Source organism: Rhea pennata, chromosome 10 (assembly GCF_028389875.1).
Source record: "Rhea pennata isolate bPtePen1 chromosome 10, bPtePen1.pri, whole genome shotgun sequence".
Lineage (NCBI taxonomy): Eukaryota > Metazoa > Chordata > Aves > Rheiformes > Rheidae > Rhea > Rhea pennata.
In genome coordinates this window covers 24,627,765-24,648,151 of record NC_084672.1, presented here as the reverse complement: position 1 = coordinate 24,648,151, position 20,387 = coordinate 24,627,765, and the positions used below count along the sequence as shown (strand labels likewise).

The 20,387-nt window shown below is 56.3% G+C and overlaps 6 non-coding genes across 6 annotated transcripts; 2 read left to right on the top strand and 4 right to left on the bottom strand.

The window, feature by feature from the left end:
* Positions 1-696: 696 nt before the first annotated feature.
* Positions 697-779, bottom strand: TRNAL-CAG (transfer RNA leucine (anticodon CAG)). The gene has a single exon. It is a non-coding gene; the product is annotated as a tRNA-Leu (tRNA).
* Positions 780-2,643: 1,864 nt separating this feature from the next.
* On the bottom strand, positions 2,644-2,715 carry TRNAG-UCC (transfer RNA glycine (anticodon UCC)). Its single transcript has one exon. It is a non-coding gene; the product is annotated as a tRNA-Gly (tRNA).
* A 3,268-nt stretch (positions 2,716-5,983) lies between these two features.
* On the top strand, positions 5,984-6,055 carry TRNAM-CAU (transfer RNA methionine (anticodon CAU)). Its single transcript has one exon. It is a non-coding gene; the product is annotated as a tRNA-Met (tRNA).
* A 6,968-nt stretch (positions 6,056-13,023) lies between these two features.
* TRNAL-CAG (transfer RNA leucine (anticodon CAG)) lies at positions 13,024-13,106 on the bottom strand. Its single transcript has one exon. It is a non-coding gene; the product is annotated as a tRNA-Leu (tRNA).
* A 1,856-nt stretch (positions 13,107-14,962) lies between these two features.
* On the bottom strand, positions 14,963-15,034 carry TRNAG-UCC (transfer RNA glycine (anticodon UCC)). The gene has a single exon. It is a non-coding gene; the product is annotated as a tRNA-Gly (tRNA).
* Positions 15,035-18,317: 3,283 nt separating this feature from the next.
* TRNAM-CAU (transfer RNA methionine (anticodon CAU)) lies at positions 18,318-18,389 on the top strand. Its single transcript has one exon. It is a non-coding gene; the product is annotated as a tRNA-Met (tRNA).
* The last annotated feature ends 1,998 nt before the right edge of the window (positions 18,390-20,387 follow it).

Sequence of the window (20,387 nt, the reverse complement as noted above, 5' to 3'; positions counted from 1 at the left end):
GGGGACACTGCGTGGCTTGTCTTTAGCAAACCTTTGGACATGGTCTGCCACAGCAGCTTTGTATCCAAGTTGGGACGTCATGGTCTGGGTGGGTGGACCTCCACAAGGAGAAACGCAGAGTCTGGCAGCAGCAGGGCCTAATTGCCCTGCACTGGGGACTGACTGGGAGGGTAGCCGCTCTGCTGGACAGGCCCTGGTGGTCCTTGTGAGGGGTAGGCTAAGCACGGATTCGCAGTGCAGCTTGCCAGGCTGGGGCCTGCCCCTGGCGGGGCACTGACCCTGTCAGCAGAAGCTTAGGGGACAGGCCTGGTTTAGCCGGGAGACGGGAAAGCTTTGTGGGGATCCAGCAGTAGCGTTTGAGTCCTTAGGCTTTGTGGGGATTTAATTTAATGGCAGCCTTTGAGTAGGTAGAAAAGGTGGGAGGATGAGAGCTTATAGGTAGGCAGGGGTTGAAATGGGTGTCAGCCCAGAGGCCCTGACCTCTTTTCTTTGGGGAGGGCAGAGGTGCAAGCACAGAGCCAGTTCAGGGAGCTCATCTGAGGTCACCTAGGGATGAGCCTAGGGCCTCCTCCCCTTAGCTGCTTGGCCAGGAGGCATGATCTTGGCTGAGGAGCACAGACTGAGATGAGAGGACAGTTCAGGCCTGAGGCTCTCCACTGCCAGTCTGGCCAGGGAAAAGACCAGCAGAGAGAAGCCTGTCAGGAGTAGGATTCGAACCCACGCCTCCCATGGAGACTGCGACCTGAACGCAGCGCCTTAGACCGCTCGGCCATCCTGACCTCTTGGCCAGCCTTGGCCCTTTTCCTAGAGCCGGCCTGAACCAGGGCAGGTAATTCAGGCTCCTCCTGTGCACGGGGCACTCAGAGCTGGCTGCTGGCAGCAACCCTTCCCTTGCGGCACTGGGGCTCCGGGAGGCAAAGGCAGCACGTGGAGACATTTCGGAGCAAGGCGCACAGGGGCCCAAGGCACATGGTCACAAAACTTCCTCCAGCTGTGCCAGTGGGAAAGGGAATTCTTCCGTGGCAGAACCAAAGGACCTGTCGGCGGCAGGGGGTGGAGGGGCCAGGATGCGCGCAGTCACCTCCTCCTGGCGACTCCTTATGGCTCTGCCACTGTTGTAAACCAGCAAGGACACCACAAGAGACTCGTGGGTCAGCAGGTCCCTGCAGCGTGCTTGGGCGCCTTTGATTTCTTCCCGGCAAGACCCACTACACCGCAACGGCCTCAGGCACTGCCACCGCCTCTTTCTCTCTCCATGCACGTGCCCGCCATTTGGTAAGCCTGGCTCTGTGCACAGGAGACTGCCTTTCTTTAGGCAGGGAGGCTGCTAGTCCTTCCTTAGGCAGGTGCACACCCCAGAAGACCAGAGGACAGCTCCATTCCACTGGTGGCCTTGAGGCTCACTTGCTGCTGTGGGTGCAGAGGTGGGAGGAGAGCACAGCGCTCTCTGGCAGCTGTCGATTCGTGGAATGAGATGGACTGGAAGGGATCTCTGGAGGTCTCTAATTCAGCTACGCACCCCGAGTACGACTAGCGCCAAAGCTAGGGCAGGTGACTCAGTTCCAAATCCGTCCAAGGAAGGAGAGTCCAAGCTTCTCTGGGCTCCTGCTCCAGGGCTTCAGCACCCGCTGAGGCAGCTTCCCCCCTGGGCAGCTCTCTTTCATTTCTTACCTCTTGTGTCTCCACTGTCCCACCCTTCCAGGGAAGGAAGGAACACAAACAAAAAAGACCCACGCAGAGCTGTTGCTCTCTCAAGAAGGCTCGACGGAACCCAACATGAACATTCTGAATCCAAATTGCGCGTGAGAAGGGAAGGCTGAGAGTGAAATTTAAAAGGCCTTGCTCCACGGGTGAGGAGATGGCCCAGACACTCTGCTGAGAGAAGCCAAGGCGGGTATCTGAGGAGCGAGGAACAGGGCAGAGCGGAGGCTAATGCCTCCGCCCCAGGGCTGTGGGGACAGCGCCTTCCCTCTGTGCTGCTCTGCTCACCGCAGCCCTCAGGGTGATCCCTGACACGCCTGCATGTCCCTGCTGTGAACGGCATGGGTGGGCTGCAGTGCTTTTGGCTCTCTCAGGACAGGCACAGACCCCGGTACAACCAGTGCAGCCTGGAGAGTGCCTCAACAGAAGTCCCTGGGTGGGTCTGTCCCTGTGGGAACCAGCAGCGGGGCTGGGGGATTTCCGCTCTTACAGGCCTGGGAGCAGGCAGAGATGCTTGGGGTGGGAATGTGGAGCAGTTGCCAGAGGCTGTGTGCAGGGAGGGGGTGGGGCAGGACTGACACTGACGTGGCTGCGGGAGAAGTGGGGCAGAGGCATGTGCCTGCCAGCGCTTCTGTCACCGTGATGAGCACAGCTGCCTGCCAAGCAGCTGGTCTCTGCCTGACTCCTGGTCCTGACTGTAGCCCCCATCCTCAACAGCTCTTCTGCTCCACTCGCTTGCATGCGCTTTCACCAAGGCAGGCATTGCTGAAGCCAGGGCTGTCTCTCCTGGGCTCTGTGGGGTGGCCCGTCCTGTCCCTGCCTGTGCATGTAGTAAAGGGAGAGGCTCCTCCAGGGAATGTGAACTTGTTGGTGAAAGCTGGGCTCTTTTCTAGCAGGAGATGGAGGTGCCTCTGCAGGCGCCTGGAAGAAGAAAAGCGCGTGTGCGTTGGCCGGGAATCGAACCCGGGTCAACTGCTTGGAAGGCAGCTATGCTCACCACTATACCACCAACGCATGCAGACCTGCGCCTCCCCCCTGCTCCTCCCATGCACCATGTGACCCTCTCTGAGCATTCAGGACTCTCCCGGGAGTCTGAGAGGGGAGACTGATGCAGCAGCAGGAAAAAGAATAGGAAGCGGCATTTGGGGAGGGTCTTTCCCTTCCCCCATTTTTTTTCTCCTGTGGCTGCAAAAACCTGCAGGTGTTTCTGCGGAGGGGCCCCCTTCCCATCGTGGAAGCATACACATCTCGGCTCAAGCTCCGCGGGAAAACGTGTCCCTTGGAAGAAAACCCACCCCTCCCCATAGGTGAGCATCCTTCTGTCAGCAAAGCTGTGAGCCTCTGCGGCTGCGAAAGCAGAAAGGTGGTTTCCCATGCCGCATGGCAATTCTGGGGGAAGCCGAGGATGACTAGAGGGATGGAGGGTTCACTGGGCATGCTATGCAGCTGGTGGGACAGTGGCTGTGGGGCTTTGTCTAGGGCCGGAGTGTGCTCAGTCCAGGCAGCCCTGAAGGCGAGGGTACCCTGTCGCTGGCAGGATTTGAACGTGTGTGGGGAAACCTCCGTGGATTTCACATTCATCACCTTCCCCACTTGGCCACAGCTACCTACTCCAAACGTCTTGGCAGCAGTGCTCTCGTGTCCTGTGCAATGTCATCCAGCTTGTTGTGAGTTTCAGGGCCAGCCTGCACTGGGAGAGGGGAGTTTCCTTTCCATGCCTTGATCACATAACAGCTGAGCACCCACAAAGAGAGGAGCACATTCAGAGCACATTCGCCACACCTGGGACTCCAGGGGAGGTGCCTCACTTACCTCCTGGTGCCCGCTGTGAAGTGAGGTGGACTGGACAAGAGGCACCAGCAGGTGCCTAGCCCTGTGGAGGGAGCAGATCTGGGGGAGTCCCAGAGCTCCAGCTGCCTCCCCAGGGTGAGGAGTCTTTTCTCCCTGTCTGCCTCTGAGGGCCTGAGGGCCCTAAGCAGCTGGGTTGGGACCTGCACTCTGAAGCAGAAGTGCCTGCAATCCAGGGTTGCAGAGGCGTAACCCCCGGGCTACGGCTGCAGCTCCCAGCGCCTGGCCATCGGGGGTGGCATCTGGAATATGCTGACACTGGAGCACTGGAGCCTGGAGTGGAGCATGCTTTGACCTCTCCCTCTGGTGGTCTCCGTGGCTGGAGGGGAGGAAGGGAAGGGAAGGGAAGGGAAGGGAAGGGAGGGGAAGGGAGGGGAAGGGAAGGGAAGGGAGCTCTGCGAGTCATCCTCTGGTGGTGGAGGGCAAATGTGTCAGGTCTCTTAAGACAGAAGAGAAAGCAGACCGTCCAAGAGCAGGAGCTGAAAAGGAAAGACTGCAAGGAAGCCAGGGACCCCAGTCTTGAAGTTCCAAGACAGCGGAAAAAAGAAACATGCAAATGGCACTGTGTGCTGGTGTCCGGCTCTAGGGAGCCCGAGAAAGAACTCAGGGGAGGCGTTAGAAGGGGTGAGCTATGTGGGAGGGCAAATGGTGGGGTGAAGGGAACTGGAGGGACGTAGGTGACTGGGGGAAGGAGGAAGTTTTATGGCCAAGGGTGAACCGCTGTAGAGGTCTGCCTGTGCACGCTTTTGTCTGGATGGTGACGATAACTCAAGTCACGAGGTTGAGGCTGACCCTGCTTGAAATCCAAGCTACTGCTCCAGGGATGGATAGGAGGCGTTTCTGTCATTTCCTTGGGCCTGGTGCAGTGTTAGGGGCAGCCATCAGGCTGTCAGGGGGCAGCAAGGCAGGGCTGCGCCACAGATGAGGGACGAGCTGGGAGCCGCAGGTGAGCGCAGCACAGGCAGTGGCTGGGCCCTTGGCAGTTGGACTCAGTCCTACAGCCGCTGATAGTGCACAGCGTTGACCCTCGAACGGCTAGCAGTTGACCGTAGAGCCACAGCGACCCCCACACCTGGGTCACAGCAGTTCGGTAAGGAGGCCAAACCCGGGAGCCCTCGTTACTCTTGCCAGACTTGACAATGTCAAGCCTATTTCCATGTTAGCATGTGAAAACCATGGGTCCACTGTGCAATAGTTTAGATGGATCAACAGGTCAGAGTGACAAGGGCCTAGAGTGACATGAAAGACTTAATTTTCTCTCTCACTAACTGAAATGGAGTTAGAGCACCTCCACGGGTTCTCCACCACAAGGGACTGTGCCATGTTCGTTTCTCCGCCTGCGACAACCCGAACCAGGCTGGCATAAGCTGTAAGTGGGGAGGGAGGGAAACAAGCCCATTTTCCAGGCCAGGTTTAAGCTGACTGTGCCCTCTGCAGCACTGCTCTCAAAGTGTCACACCCTCACGCATTCCTCCACCATCTCACAGGTAAGGCGGCTTTCGCCCAGACAGTTGCTCACCGCCGCTAGGCAGGAACGGGCTTCCCCAGTGATCTTTTCCTTCCCCTTGCACGAGCCAGAGAGGAAGCAGTGCCCACCCTGCTCCCGCTTCCAACATTAGTCTGCAGAAGACCAGTGCGGCTCCTGTGTTTGGTGAACACATGGCAGTTTGCAAGAGACAGAGCCATTCCCGGAGTGCTTCCGCGTGAGGAGGCATTCTCCCTTGGCAGCATGCCCTGCCGCAACCCATGCACGTGGAACAGCAAAGGGCCAGCAGGCCTGAGTTGCTTTGGGGCTTCTGCCTTCCCTTGCTGCAGACTGGAACGCAGCTGCCCAGAATGTCCACGGAAGGCAGCAAGAGAGCATGCATTGGCCTCTTGGGGTCACACCAGGCCAGCTGTTCAGGGTTGGCCTGGGCAGCTGTTCCGAGGAAGTGTGTCAGCAGCTGGTCACCAGCAGAAGTGGAAGCCGCCTCTCCAGGGCAGAAAGCCACTGGGAGCCGTGGGCTGCCAGGGCTGGCCAAGCCCGCGCGAGGAAAGCACTGTGTGCAGGAGACGCGTGTGACTCCAGGTGGAGGGGAGTAAAAGCCTTTTCCTGGCTCTGAGTGCAGCAGACCCTCATCGGCTCGCTGGGACGCGGGTGCTCTGAGCACAGCACAGGCAGGCAGGCTCCCCCCTCACTCTGAGGTTTCTGCCCTCCCCTGCAGAGGCAGCTCAGCTGGGGCAAACACAAACACTCCCCTCTCAACGCTGCGCGTGATGGGCAGGAGATGGTGACAGGAGGGCAAACGAGGGAGGCTTCAGCCCAGGTTTTGGGCTTCCTGGGAAGACGTCTTTCCTCCGTGGGCAGGAGGAACAGAAACGCCACTGAACCCTAGGGCTCGTGGTGTTAGTGCCTGGGAGCAGCAGGGAGGGCTTCTGAAGAGCTGCTGCAGGAAGCAGAGTGGCGCAGCGGAAGCGTGCTGGGCCCATAACCCAGAGGTCGATGGATCGAAACCATCCTCTGCTAAGGCCCTTTTTCCCCCAGTCCCTCTTCCGGAGTGGTGGGGGGCTCTTGCTTTGGGCGCTTCTACCAGCACTCCCCACCGTGCTGTGCTCCAGGTGCCTGGCCAGGGGTGGGGGTGGCTCTTTCTGCTCCTCAGCCCCTTGCCGGTGCTGCTCCTGCCGCCTCTCTCTATTTATTTATTTATTTATTTATCCATCTGTTTATTTATGTATTTATTTATTTGTAATGCACTGGCTTCCATTTCAACATTCTGGTGCCAATGTGTTTGAAATGTACATTTTCCCACAAGGCTACTTAGCTCTCTCACTCTTAATTGACAAGGGCATCGGAGTTTTCAGTTGTGTCGTAAGAGCCGCTGAAATCCTGGGCATTCTCCCGTTTAATCACCCACGGACTTCAGATCAGAGCTACCATTTTGTTGCTAGAAACGGTTTCCTGGCTGCAAGCCACAACGCGTTTCTGTGTATTGACAGGTTCTTCTTGCTATCTAACAGCAATGTACACTCCGTACCTATTGGCTCTCATCCTCCCACCTTCTCGTAGGTATTCAATGGCTGCTATTAGATCCCCCCAAAGCCTTCCCGTCTCCCAGCTGAACAAGGCCAGTTCCCTCAGCTTCCGCTCGCAGGGCCAGTGGCAGGACCTACCCTGACAGGCTGCACTGCCAATGAGTGCTTCGCCTACCGCACCTTAGAGAAGAGGCTAACAGAGGTGCGCTTGCTTAGCCGGCAGGAGACCATGCTCAGGAGGAACTTAAAGCCAGAGGCAGGTTCGTGACGGAACAGGCTGTGGCACAGCCTGACCGGCACCAGCAACATCATCACAGCCCTCACTCCTGCCTCCCTCCCGGCGCTTCCCTCCAGCTCACAAGGGTCCTTCCTTGCTGTTGAGCTTTGCCACGTCCCTGCAGACCTGAGCCTCTTCTCCCTTACGGGACTGTGCCATCTTCACGTTCTCCCGGAACTTAGCCCACCATTTCCTGAGCGTCAGCCATGACCTGTAGGGAGAGATGTCTCTCAGGGTCAGCCTGAGTCCCTCCACTGAAAGCACTCGAGAGATGACTTGCAGTGTCCTTCACAGCCAAACATCAGCATGGCTGAAGGCCATACGCACCGTGGCTCCAAGCTACTCCTAAAAAAGCAAGCCATGCAGGCTTTTGGCCTCCGCGATGGACCTGCTGGGCAAAACAGCTCCATTTGGGTCCACGTGGCTATGGAGACCCCCCGAGAGGGACCGTTTCCTCTTTCCACACTGCAGGGAGTGGTCGCACTCTCTGGCCTCCTCTTCTTCTTGGTAAACCTGCCTTTGTTGCCTGGCCTCCAGGACTGCAGAATCAGACTGTGGTGCTGCCTGAGCAGCATCAGCACCAGCAACGTCATCACAGCCCTCACTCCTGCCTCCCTCCCAGCACTTCCCTCCAGCTCACAAGGGTCCTTCCTTGCTGTTGAGCTTTGCCACGTCCCTGCAGACCTGAGTCTCTTCCCCTTGCAGGAGTGTGCAGTCTTGACGGTTTGCCTGAGTTTACCCCAGAGTCTCCTGAGCATCTGCCATGACATGAGCAGAGAGATGGCCCTCCATCAAAAGCGCTCAGGAGCTGACTGCAGGTGTCCTTCACGGCTAAATTTCACCATGGCTGATAGCTACGCTCGCCATCGGTGGGGGGGGGGGGGTGTGAGCTGAAAGCAGCCTGTGAGCTACAACTCCTCTCCTCAGGCTATAGTCACTAGTAACACTGTCCCATTCAGCACACAAGCTGCACCGTGCATCGTGTGTCCTCACTCATGCTCCTCTTCAGCCCAGACCAGAAAACTCTTGCTTGAGCTCGGAAAGAACCCGCTGCAGTAGGAAGCACCTCTCCATCCTAGTACTCAAAAGGGGTGACCCAATACAGATGTGCTTCCAGGAAGTAAGTACTGAATACCATCACTCTGGTCCCTAGTGTTGTTGCCCCCGTGTCTCAGCTGACCCTCACAGTGCTGTCCCCTTGCCTACTATCGGGCAAATCACCTGGGGTTAGACGAGACTTTGTCCACATTACGTGGCATGTCCCACAGTGACTCCACAGGTAAGGCAGCAGCTTTCCAAAGAAAATCCTTCACTGCTGAGCTCCAAGAGAAGGATCGCCCCTACCCTCGCTCCCTTCTCTTTCTCCTCTCCCAGAGTTTCACTGTCCACCTTCCTGCCACCAGACTCCTGAAATTTCTTCATCTCTGCCCTGAGAGCTTCCCAGTAGCCCTGGGAAGATTCCAGCTGCAGGCTTCTGAATTCATCATTGTTATCTAGCTTTCCTCACGCTGGGGACCCCGTTTTAATTTTATCAAGGGCTCGTTTTTTTTTTCTCGGGTCCCCAGCAAATAGAGCCCCTGACACCCCTACTCATCCTTGAACATCTGCTCATCCTCTTTTCTCTGTCGACATTCTCTCTTAATATGACCCTTTCTATTACAATAAAAACAGATCACATTTCTTTTTGTCCCTGACCATTTCTCCCTTCTTCTCTCTCAAGCTTCCCACGCACCATCCTAGGCCTTCCTCTTTGACCTTCCCGTACTGCTGCCACCATCATTCGTACTTGTTTCTTCTCTTTTTCGTCCTCTCTCCTAACATACATCTTCTGTGCCTCTCTCAGGAGTTCATCTAAACCCTTATCTTGCCAGTCCTCTATTTTCTCTAACTTTTTCCTAATGTCCGTCCAGGATTTGGCCACAAACTGAGTTTTAAGTAAGGCCCCTCCCACAGGAGTCCCTGGATCTAAGCCACTATACAACTGCAAGCTTTTTCGCAGCCTTTCTAACCATTCTGTCGGGGTCTCATCCCGCCTTTGCTGTTCATTAAAAGCCTTATTAATATTCTGTCCCCTTGGGACTGATTCCCTTATCCCCTGAATGATAATGGTTCTTAAGTCTTGCATATGACCGCGATGGATTGGGTCCTGGTTATTCCAATTAGGCGACTGCATCGGCCACTTAACATCTGCTGCCGGACCTTGCTGGTGTTGTTGGTCCCAGATTCTCATGCCAGTTCGCCTAATCATCCCTCTTTCCTCAAATGTGAACAGGATTCCCAGGATGGACTGTAGCTCCTCCCAAGTGTAAATATTTGGTCCTAGAAACTGGTCCACCTGTTCTGCCACTCCCAGTGGGTCTTCTAGTAGGTTTCCCATTTCCTTCTTAAAATCTCTCACGTCCCCGGAATTAATGGGGACGGCTACATATCCCGTCCCCGGTTGGGGTCCTCCCATAGCTATTTCCCGCAGTGGATATAATCCTCCTTCGAGACTTAACCCCTGTGCTCTAGTCTGACTCCTAGTTACTGGTCTCTGGGGACTAGGTTAGCCTCGCCATCCGACTCCCCCGAGGACGGAAGTTCAGTCGGCCCGGGAAGACAAGGGGCCGTAGGTATAGGAGGGAGTATATAAGGGGGTGGCTATACTGGGATCTCTAATTCTCACTTCTTTTTCCCCCGCCCTCCTTTTTCTTTTAATGGGTATAAAAGGGTTCTCGCCTCTGGATTTATCCAGAGGTGTGCATACTCGCTCTCTTCTAAGCTGAAGGGCTCCTTTGAATTTACGTAACTATTTAGGGCCTGGCATATCCAGTCCTCAAATGTTAAAATGAACCAAAAGGGGGCCAGAAAACACTTTCTCCTTTTATAGGTTTGTTGCCCCAGACTTCAATACAATAATATATCATCTTAACTTTACTTTTTCCCCGCCTAGAAGGGGAATCATCCCAATATTTAATCATCAATCCTAGTGGGCTATCCGGGGGAATGGGAGGTAAGCCTCCACTACAAACTCCCCCACCCATGGGACCAGAAGGCTTACTTTTCTTCTGTCCCATCTTCCGGAGTACCTTCACACACACACACACACCGCTTCCCCCTTTTCGTGGCCCAGTCCCTCGCGGGATACGGGAACCGCACTACCGAGGGGTCTGCACTCGCTTCATCCTTACTGGACGTCTCTCACGTGTACTCCGGGATACCCAACCCCAACCGAATGGATCACCGGCCTATACTTACTCAATCCTGAGTCTTCATTCGGTCTTCGTGCACAAAGATTACTTGGGGTTGCCGGCTCCTTTTGCTTGTGGCTAATTTAGGGTTCGTCGGTGAAGGGCTTGAGTGAAAATCGCTCTCAGCAGAGGCTGCCAAACTCGGCGGGGCGCCTCCCCTTCCGAAGAGCTTTTCAGTCCATTGCCTTCATCCGAGTCACGGCACCAAATTTGTCATATGTTATTCTCTCGAAGGTTAATTCATACAGAGAGTTTGTTAAATCATGTGAACAATTTATTTAATTAAGTAAGCAGCCACAAGCAAAACAGCGCTGGGCGGCCGGGGAGTCTCAGCTCCGCCAACGGCGCGCCTCCCTCACACACAGTCCCCCCCTTATAGTCTGCATTGTAATCTCCCAGTGCATCCCGCGCATGTGTGAGTTGCTGGGGGGGTCGTCTGGAGCTCTCTGGTGGTCGTGGAGAGGAAGGCCGTGGTCTTCTTCTGTCTCTTTATTTCAGTTTGTCTCCTTGTGAGTGATCACAGGGGTTTGCTTATCTGTTGTGTTGACTCCCTTTTGGGATGCTGTTCTGTGAGAAAATTACAGGCGCCTGCTTATATTTTCTTTATCCTTTTACCTTCAAAACCTCTGAGCAGCTTGTTGCTTACTTCAGCTCTTCATAGTCCTGCAAGATAGCTAGGGCCCCGACACTGGTTCCACAAGGGGTCATATAAGCTTTTGTGCTTACCATAATTTATTTGTCTGACACCATGTCTCAACCCTGATTGTTGTAAAACCTCCTCCTCCCCCTCCATCGGCTTATTCCTCCTTCTAAACAATGAACAAATAGTTACAATTTATTACAGGCTTCTGTTATCTAGCTAATGTACACATTGATAAGTTAGTTCCTCCCGAGCGTGGTCTTCTCCTGGCTAAACAATCCCGGCTCTCCTAGCCTCTCCTCTACTGACAGACGACACACTTAGGAAACAACCCAGCCAGAATGAGAAAGAGAAGTCATCCTTCTCGGGCTGCCAGCATACGGTCCACCTGGACACTTCTGTTCTGCTCTGCACGCATTTAACAAGAAAGCCAGGAACAAAGCATCTCTGCAAAGGCCCTTTCCCAAATCGGTCCTTTCCCCAGGGCAGGCAGTGAGGTGGGATTGTCGCACGAGCAGGAAACTCTCCCACCACAGCCCTTTCTCCTATGAAGAAGCCCCCCACACAGAGACAACGTTTGAGCTCTAAAGCCCTAAAGATGGCTTCTTCCGCCAACGCATGAATTACGGGGTTTTAATTTAAAACAGTAACAGCAGCAAAGAATGAGAAAGTCGTAGAAAGCTTAGGTTGGAAGGCAGCTTGCAGGTCTCTAGTCCAACCTCCAGCTCAGTGCACGCCTAACTGCCCAGCACAAGTCACCTGAGGCTGCTTGTGCCCTTGTCCGGTTGAGGTTTGGAAACCTCAGTGCTGGACAATCCACCTGTTGTGGTGCAAAACCACGCTCACTGTGGTCTTTTTTCTCTCTCCCCTCCCCCCCCCACATCAAATCAGAACTTCCCTTGTTGCAACTTGCGCCCAGTGGCTCTTGTCCTTTCCTTGTGCACCTCCAAGAAGGGGCTGCTTCTGTCTTCCCTACAAACCACCTTTTACCTAGTGGAAGCTCGCGACTAGATGCCCCCCTGCCTCCTCTTCTCCAGGATGAACAAACCCAGCTCCTTCAGCATCTCCCTCAATCATCCCATGTTCTCGCACCCCCTGATGCCACCCTGCTTGCATCTCCTCTTCCTGACAGTGGCCCTTCTGAGAAGGTGACATCAGTGCTCTGAAATCCCGTGAGCCTGGGCTGTCCCTGCTGGCCTCTGCGTGGTAACAGACCGACATGCTTGTGCTGAAACCATGGCGGCGATGCCCTTAGTCCCAGCTGCCCCTCTTCCCAGTAGGGATGGCTGTGCTGGCAGCTGAGGTACTGCCGAGGTCAGGGAAACCTTCTGGGTTGAAACCCCGCTCGTCAGTGCCGGATCCTGGACTGACACGTATAGCCTGTGCCACAGGGCCTGGAAGACAGAAAAGAGACCTCTCGGGGGGCTCTGCAGATTGGGGAGCAGAGAGCAGGGGAAGATCCTGGCAACTGGGGCAAGAAAAGGGTTGCACCAGACTCCAAACAGAGGAAGAAAGACTGCCTGGGCACCCACAGGCCACTCAGCCTCTCCTCAGTGCCTTGGAAGGCCACGGAGCAAGTCGTCTTCACTATGTCCGTCCACGGGTGAAGGGACAAGAGGGGACACTGCGTGGCTTGTCTTTAGCAAACCTTTGGACATGGTCTGCCACAGCAGCTTTGTATCCAAGTTGGGACGTCATGGTCTGGGTGGGTGGACCTCCACAAGGAGAAACGCAGAGTCTGGCAGCAGCAGGGCCTAATTGCCCTGCACTGGGGACTGACTGGGAGGGTAGCCGCTCTGCTGGACAGGCCCTGGTGGTCCTTGTGAGGGGTAGGCTAAGCACGGATTCGCAGTGCAGCTTGCCGGGCTGGGGCCTGCCCCTGGCGGGGCACTGACCCTGTCAGCAGAAGCTTAGGGGACAGGCCTGGTTTAGCCGGGAGACGGGAAAGCTTTGTGGGGATCCAGCAGTAGCGTTTGAGTCCTTAGGCTTTGTGGGGATTTAATTTAATGGCAGCCTTTGAGTAGGTAGAAAAAGGTGGGAGGATGAGAGCTTATTAGGTAGGCAGGGGTTGAAATGGGTGTCAGCCCAGAGGCCCTGACCTCTTTTCTTTGGGGAGGGCAGAGGTGCAAGCACAGAGCCAGTTCAGGGAGCTCATCTGAGGTCACCTAGGGATGAGCCTAGGGCCTCCTCCCCTTAGCTGCTTGGCCAGGAGGCATGATCTTGGCTGAGGAGCACAGACTGAGATGAGAGGACAGTTCAGGCCTGAGGCTCTCCACTGCCAGTCTGGCCAGGGAAAAGACCAGCAGAGAGAAGCCTGTCAGGAGTAGGATTCGAACCCACGCCTCCCATGGAGACTGCGACCTGAACGCAGCGCCTTAGACCGCTCGGCCATCCTGACCTCTTGGCCAGCCTTGGCCCTTTTCCCTAGAGCCGGCCTGAACCAGGGCAGGTAATTCAGGCTCCTCCTGTGCACGGGGCACTCAGAGCTGGCTGCTGGCAGCAACCCTTCCCTTGCGGCACTGGGGCTCCCGGGAGGCAAAGGCAGCACGTGGAGACATTTCGGAGCAAGGCGCACAGGGGCCCAAGGCACATGGTCACAAAACTTCCTCCAGCTGTGCCAGTGGGAAAGGGAATTCTTCAGTGGCAGAACCAAAGGACCTGTCGGCGGCAGGGGGTGGAGGGCCAGGATGCGCGCAGTCACCTCCTCCTGGCGACTCCTTATGGCTCTGCCACTGTTGTAAACCAGCAAGGACACCACAAGAGACTCGTGGGTCAGCAGGTCCCTGCAGCGTGCTTGGGCGCCTTTGATTTCTTCCCGGCAAGACCCACTACACCGCAACGGCCTCAGGCACTGCCACCGCCTCTTTCTCTCTCCATGCACGTGCCCGCCATTTGGTAAGCCTGGCTCTGTGCACAGGAGACTGCCTTTCTTTAGGCAGGGAGGCTGCTAGTCCTTCCTTAGGCAGGTGCACACCCCAGAAGACCAGAGGACAGCTCCATTCCACTGGTGGCCTTGAGGCTCACTTGCTGCTGTGGTGCAGAGGTGGGAGGAGAGCACAGCGCTCTCTGGCAGCTGTCGATTCGTGGAATGAGATGGACTGGAAGGGATCTCTGGAGGTCTCTAATTCAGCTACGCACCCCGAGTACGACTAGCGCCAAAGCTAGGGCAGGTGACTCAGTTCCAAATCCGTCCAAGGAAGGAGAGTCCAAGCTTCTCTGGGCTCCTGCTCCAGGGCTTCAGCACCCGCTGAGGCAGCTTCCCCCTGGGCAGCTCTCTTTCATTTCTTACCTCTTGTGTCTCCACTGTCCCACCCTTCCAGGGAAGGAAGGAACACAAACAAAAAAGACCCACGCAGAGCTGTTGCTCTCTCAAGAAGGCTCGACGGAACCCAACATGAACATTCTGAATCCAAATTGCGCGTGAGAAGGGAAGGCTGAGAGTGAAATTTAAAAGGCCTTGCTCCACGGGTGAGGAGATGGCCCAGACACTCTGCTGAGAGAAGCCAAGGCGGGTATCTGAGGAGCGAGGAACAGGGCAGAGCGGAGGCTAATGCCTCCGCCCCAGGGCTGTGGGGACAGCGCCTTCCCTCTGTGCTGCTCTGCTCACCGCAGCCCTCAGGGTGATCCCTGACATGCCTGCATGTCCCTGCTGTGAACGGCATGGGTGGGCTGCAGTGCTTTTGGCTCTCTCAGGACAGGCACAGACCCCGGTACAACCAGTGCAGCCTGGAGAGTGCCTCAACAGAAGTCCCTGGGTGGGTCTGTCCCTGTGGGAACCAGCAGCGGGGCTGGGGGATTTCCGCTCTTACAGGCCTGGGAGCAGGCAGAGATGCTTGGGGTGGGGAATGTGGAGCAGTTGCCAGAGGCTGTGTGCAGGGTGGGGTGGGGCAGGACTGACGTGGCTGCGGGAGAAGTGGGGCAGAGGCATGTGCCTGCCAGCGCTTCTGTCACCGTGATGAGCACAGCTGCCTGCCAAGCAGCTGGTCTCTGCCTGACTCCTGGTCCTGACTGTAGCCCCCATCCTCAACAGCTCTTCTGCTCCACTCGCTTGCATGCGCTTTCACCAAGGCAGGCATTGCTGAAGCCAGGGCTGTCTCTCCTGGGCTCTGTGGGGTGGCCCGTCCTGTCCTGCCTGTGCATGTAGTAAAGGGAGAGGCTCCTCCAGGGAATGTGAACTTGTTGGTGAAAGCTGGGCTCTTTTCTAGCAGGAGATGGAGGTGCCTCTGCAGGCGCCTGGAAGAAGAAAAGCGCGTGTGCGTTGGCCGGGAATCGAACCCGGGTCAACTGCTTGGAAGGCAGCTATGCTCACCACTATACCACCAACGCATGCAGACCTGCGCCTCCCCCCTGCTCCTCCCATGCACCATGTGACCCTCTCTGAGCATTCAGGACTCTCCCGGGAGTCTGAGAGGGGAGACTGATGCAGCAGCAGGAAAAAGAATAGGAAGCGGCATTTGGGGAGGGTCTTTCCCTTCCCCCATTTTTTTCTCCTGTGGCTGCAAAAACCTGCAGGTGTTTCTGCGGAGGGGGCCCCCCTTCCCATCGCGGAAGCATACACATCTCGGCTCAGGCTCCGCGGGAAAACGTGTCCCTTGGAAGAAAACCCACCCCTCCCCATAGGTGAGCATCCTTCTGTCAGCAAAGCTGTGAGCCTCTGCAGCTGCGAAAGCAGAAAGGTGGTTCCCATGCCGCATGGCAATTCTGGGGGAAGCCGAGGATGACTAGAGGGATGGAGGGTTCACTGGGCATGCTATGCAGCTGGTGGGACAGTGGCTGTGGGGCTTTGTCTAGGGCCGGAGTGTGCTCAGTCCAGGCAGCCCTGAAGGCGAGGGTACCCTGTCGCTGGCAGGATTTGAACGTGTGTGGGGAAACCTCCATGGATTTCACATTCATCACCTTCCCCACTTGGCCACAGCTACCTACTCCAAACGTCTTGGCAGCAGTGCTCTCGTGTCCTGTGCAATGTCATCCAGCTTGTTGTGAGTTTCAGGGCCAGCCTGCACTGGGAGAGGGGAGTTTCCTTTCCATGCCTTGATCACATAACAGCTGAGCACCCACAAAGAGAGGAGCACATTCAGAGCACATTCGCCACACCTGGGACTCCAGGGGAGGTGCCTCACTTACCTCCTGGTGCCCGCTGTGAAGTGAGGTGGACTGGACAAGAGGCACCAGCAGGTGCCTAGCCCTGTGGAGGGAGCAGATCTGGGGGAGTCCCAGAGCTCCAGCTGCCTCCCCAGGGTGAGGAGTCTTTTCTCCCTGTCTGCCTCTGAGGCCTGAGGGCCCTAAGCAGCTGGGTTGGGACCTGCACTCTGAAGCAGAAGTGCCTGCATCCAGGGTTGCAGAGGCGTAACCCCCGGGCTACGGCTGCAGCTCCCAGCGCCTGGCCATCGGGGTGGCATCTGGAATATGCTGACACTGGAGCACTGGAGCCCTGGAGTGGAGCATGCTTTGACTCTCCCTCTGGTGTCTCCGTGGCTGGAGGGAAGGGAAGGGAAGGGAAGGGAAGGGAAGGGAAGGGAAGGGAAGGGAAGGGAGGGGAAGGGAGGGGAAGGGAAGGGAAGGGAGCTCTGCGAGTCATCCTCTGGTGGTGGAGGGCAAATGTGTCAGGTCTCTTAAGACAGAAGAGAAAGCAGACCGTCCAAGAGCAGGAGCTGAAAAGGAAAGACTGCAAGGAAGCCAGGGACCCCAGTCTTGAAGTTCCAAGACAGCGGAAAAAAGAAACATGCAAATGGCACTGTGTGCTGGTGTCCGGCTCTAGGGAGCCCGAGAAAGAACTCAGGGGAGGCGTTAGAAGGGGTGAGCTATGTGGGAGGGCAAATGGTGGGGTGAAGGGAACTGGAGGGACGTAGGTGACTGGGGGGAAGGAGGAAGTTTTATGGCCAAGGGTGAACCGCTGTAGAGGTCTGCCTGTGCACGCTTTTGTCTGGATGGTGACGATAACTCAAGTCACGAGGTTGAGGCTGACCCTGCTTGAAATCCAAGCTACTGCTCCAGGGATGGATAGGAGGCGTTTCTGTCATTTCCTTGGGCCTGGTGCAGTGTTAGGGGCAGCCATCAGGCTGTCAGGGGGCAGCAAAGGCAGGGCTGCGCCACAGATGAGGACGAGCTGGGAGCCGCAGGTGAGCGCAGCACAGGCAGTGGCTGGGCCCTTGGCAGTTGGACTCAGTCCTACAGCCGCTGATAGTGCACAGCGTTGACCCTCGAACGGCTAGCAGTTGACCGTAGAGCCACAGCGACCCCACACCTGGGTCACAGCAGTTCGGTAAGGAGGCCAAACCCGGGAGCCCTCGTTACTCTTGCCAGACTTGACAATGTCAAGCCTATTTCCATGTTAGCATGTGAAAACCATGGGTCCACTGTGCAATAGTTAGATGGATCAACAGGTCAGAGTGACAAGGGCCTAAGAGTGACATGAAAGACTTAATTTTCTCTCTCACTAACTGAAATGGAGTTAGAGCACCTCCACGGGTTCTCCACCACAAGGGACTGTGCCATGTTCGTTTCCTCCGCCTGCGACAACCCGAACCAGGCTGGCATAAGCTGTAAGTGGGGAGGGAGGGAAACAAGCCCATTTTCCAGGCCAGGTTTAAGCTGACTGTGCCCTCTGCAGCACTGCTCTCAAAGTGTCACACCCTCACGCATTCCTCCACCATCTCACAGGTAAGGCGGCTTTCGCCCAGACAGTTGCTCACCGCCGCTAGGCAGGAACGGGCTTCCCCAGTGATCTTTTCCCTTCCCCTTGCACGAGCCAGAGAGGAAGCAGTGCCCACCCTGCTCCCGCTTCCAACATTAGTCTGCAGAAGACCAGTGCGGCTCCTGTGTTTGGTGAACACATGGCAGTTTGCAAGAGACAGAGCCATTCCCGGAGTGCTTCCGCGTGAGGAGGCATTCTCCCTTGGCAGCATGCCCTGCCGCAACCCATGCACGTGGAACAGCAAAGGGCCAGCAGGCCTGAGTTGCTTTGGGGCTTCTGCCTTCCCTTGCTGCAGACTGGAACGCAGCTGCCCAGAATGTCCACGGGAAGGCAGCAAGAGAGCATGCATTGGCCTCTTGGGGTCACACCAGGCCAGCTGTTCAGGGTTGGCCTGGGCAGCTGTTCCGAGGAAGTGTGTCAGCAGCTGGTCACCAGCAGAAGTGGAAGCCGCCTCTCCAGGGCAGAAAGCCACTGGGAGCCGTGGGCTGCCAGGGCTGGCCAAGCCCGCGCGAGGAAAGCACTGTGTGCAGGAGACGCGTGTGACTCCAGGTGGAGGGGAGTAAAAGCCTTTTCCTGGCTCTGAGTGCAGCAGACCCTCATCGGCTCGCTGGGACGCGGGTGCTCTGAGCACAGCACAGGCAGGCAGGCTCCCCCCTCACTCTGAGGTTTCTGCCCTCCCCTGCAGAGGCAGCTCAGCTGGGGCAAACACAAACACTCCCCTCTCAACGCTGCGCGTGATGGGCAGGAGATGGTGACAGGAGGGCAAACGAGGGAGGCTTCAGCCCAGGTTTTGGGCTTCCTGGGAAGACGTCTTTCCTCCGTGGGCAGGAGGAACAGAAACGCCACTGAACCCTAGGGCTCGTGGTGTTAGTGCCTGGGAGCAGCAGGGAGGGCTTCTGAAGAGCTGCTGCAGGAAGCAGAGTGGCGCAGCGGAAGCGTGCTGGGCCCATAACCCAGAGGTCGATGGATCGAAACCATCCTCTGCTAAGGCCCTTTTTCCCCCAGTCCCTCTCCCGGAGTGGTGGGGGGCTCTTGCTTTGGGCGCTTCTACCAGCACTCCCCACCGTGCTGTGCTCCAGGTGCCTGGCCAGGGGTGGGGGTGGCTCTTTCTGCTCCTCAGCCCCTTGCCGGTGCTGCTCCTGCCGCCTCTCTCTATTTATTTATTTATTTATTTATCCATCTGTTTATTTATGTATTTATTTATTTGTAATGCACTGGCTTCCATTTCAACATTCTGGTGCCAATGTGTTTGAAATGTACATTTTCCCACAAGGCTACTTAGCTCTCTCACTCTTAATTGACAAGGGCATCGGAGTTTTCAGTTGTGTCGTAAGAGCCGCTGAAATCCTGGGCATTCTCCCGTTTAATCACCCACGGACTTCAGATCAGAGCTACCATTTTGTTGCTAGAAACGGTTTCCTGGCTGCAAGCCACAACGCGTTTCTGTGTATTGACAGGTTCTTCTTGCTATCTAACAGCAATGTACACTCCGTACCTATTGGCTCTCATCCTCCCACCTTCTCGTAGGTATTCAATGGCTGCTATTAGATCCCCCCAAAGCCTTCCCGTCTCCCAGCTGAACAAGGCCAGTTCCCTCAGCTTCCGCTCGCAGGGCCAGTGGCAGGACCTACCCTGACAGGCTGCACTGCCAATGAGTGCTTCGCCTACCGCACCTTAGAGAAGAGGCTAACAGAGGTGCGCTTGCTTAGCCGGCAGGAGACCATGCTCAGGAGGAACTTAAAGCCAGAGGCAGGTTCGTGACGGAACAGGCTGTGGCACAGCCTGACCGGCACCAGCAACATCATCACAGCCCTCACTCCTGCCTCCCTCCCGGCGCTTCCCTCCAGCTCACAAGGGTCCTTCCTTGCTGTTGAGCTTTGCCACGTCCCTGCAGACCTGAGCCTCTTCTCCCTTACGGGACTGTGCCATCTTCACGTTCTCCCGGAACTTAGCCCACCATTTCCTGAGCGTCAGCCATGACCTGTAGGGAGAGATGTCTCTCAGGGTCAGCCTGAGTCCCTCCACTGAAAGCACTCGAGAGATGACTTGCAGTGTCCTTCACAGCCAAACATCAGCATGGCTGAAGGCCATACGCACCGTGGCTCCAAGCTACTCCTAAAAAAGCAAGCCATGCAGGCTTTTGGCCTCCGCGATGGACCTGCTGGGCAAAACAGCTCCATTTGGGTCCACGTGGCTATGGAGACCCCCCGAGAGGGACCGTTTCCTCTTTCCACACTGCAGGGAGTGGTCGCACTCTCTGGCCTCCTCTTCTTCTTGGTAAACCTGCCTTTGTTGCCTGGCCTCCAGGACTGCAGAATCAGACTGTGGTGCTGCCTGAGCAGCATCAGCACCAGCAACGTCATCACAGCCCTCACTCCTGCCTCCCTCCCAGCACTTCCCTCCAGCTCACAAGGGTCCTTCCTTGCTGTTGAGCTTTGCCACGTCCCTGCAGACCTGAGTCTCTTCCCCTTGCAGGAGTGTGCAGTCTTGACGGTTTGCCTGAGTTTACCCCAGAGTCTCCTGAGCATCTGCCATGACCTGAGCAGAGAGATGGCCCTCCATCAAAAGCGCTCAGGAGCTGACTGCAGGTGTCCTTCACGGCTAAATTTCACCATGGCTGATAGCTACGCTCGCCATCGGTGGGGGGGGGGGTGTGAGCTGAAAGCAGCCTGTGAGCTACAACTCCTCTCCTCAGGCTATAGTCACTAGTAACACTGTCCCATTCAGCACACAAGCTGCACCGTGCATCGTGTGTCCTCACTCATGCGCCTCTTCAGCCCAGACCAGAAAACTCTTGCTTGAGCTCGGAAAGAACCCGCTGCAGTAGGAAGCACCTCTCCATCCTAGTACTCAAAAGGGGTGACCCAATACAGATGTGCTTCCAGGAAGTAAGTACTGAATACCATCACTCTGGTCCCTAGTGTTGTTGCCCCCGTGTCTCAGCTGACCCTCACAGTGCTGTCCCCTTGCCTACTATCGGGCAAA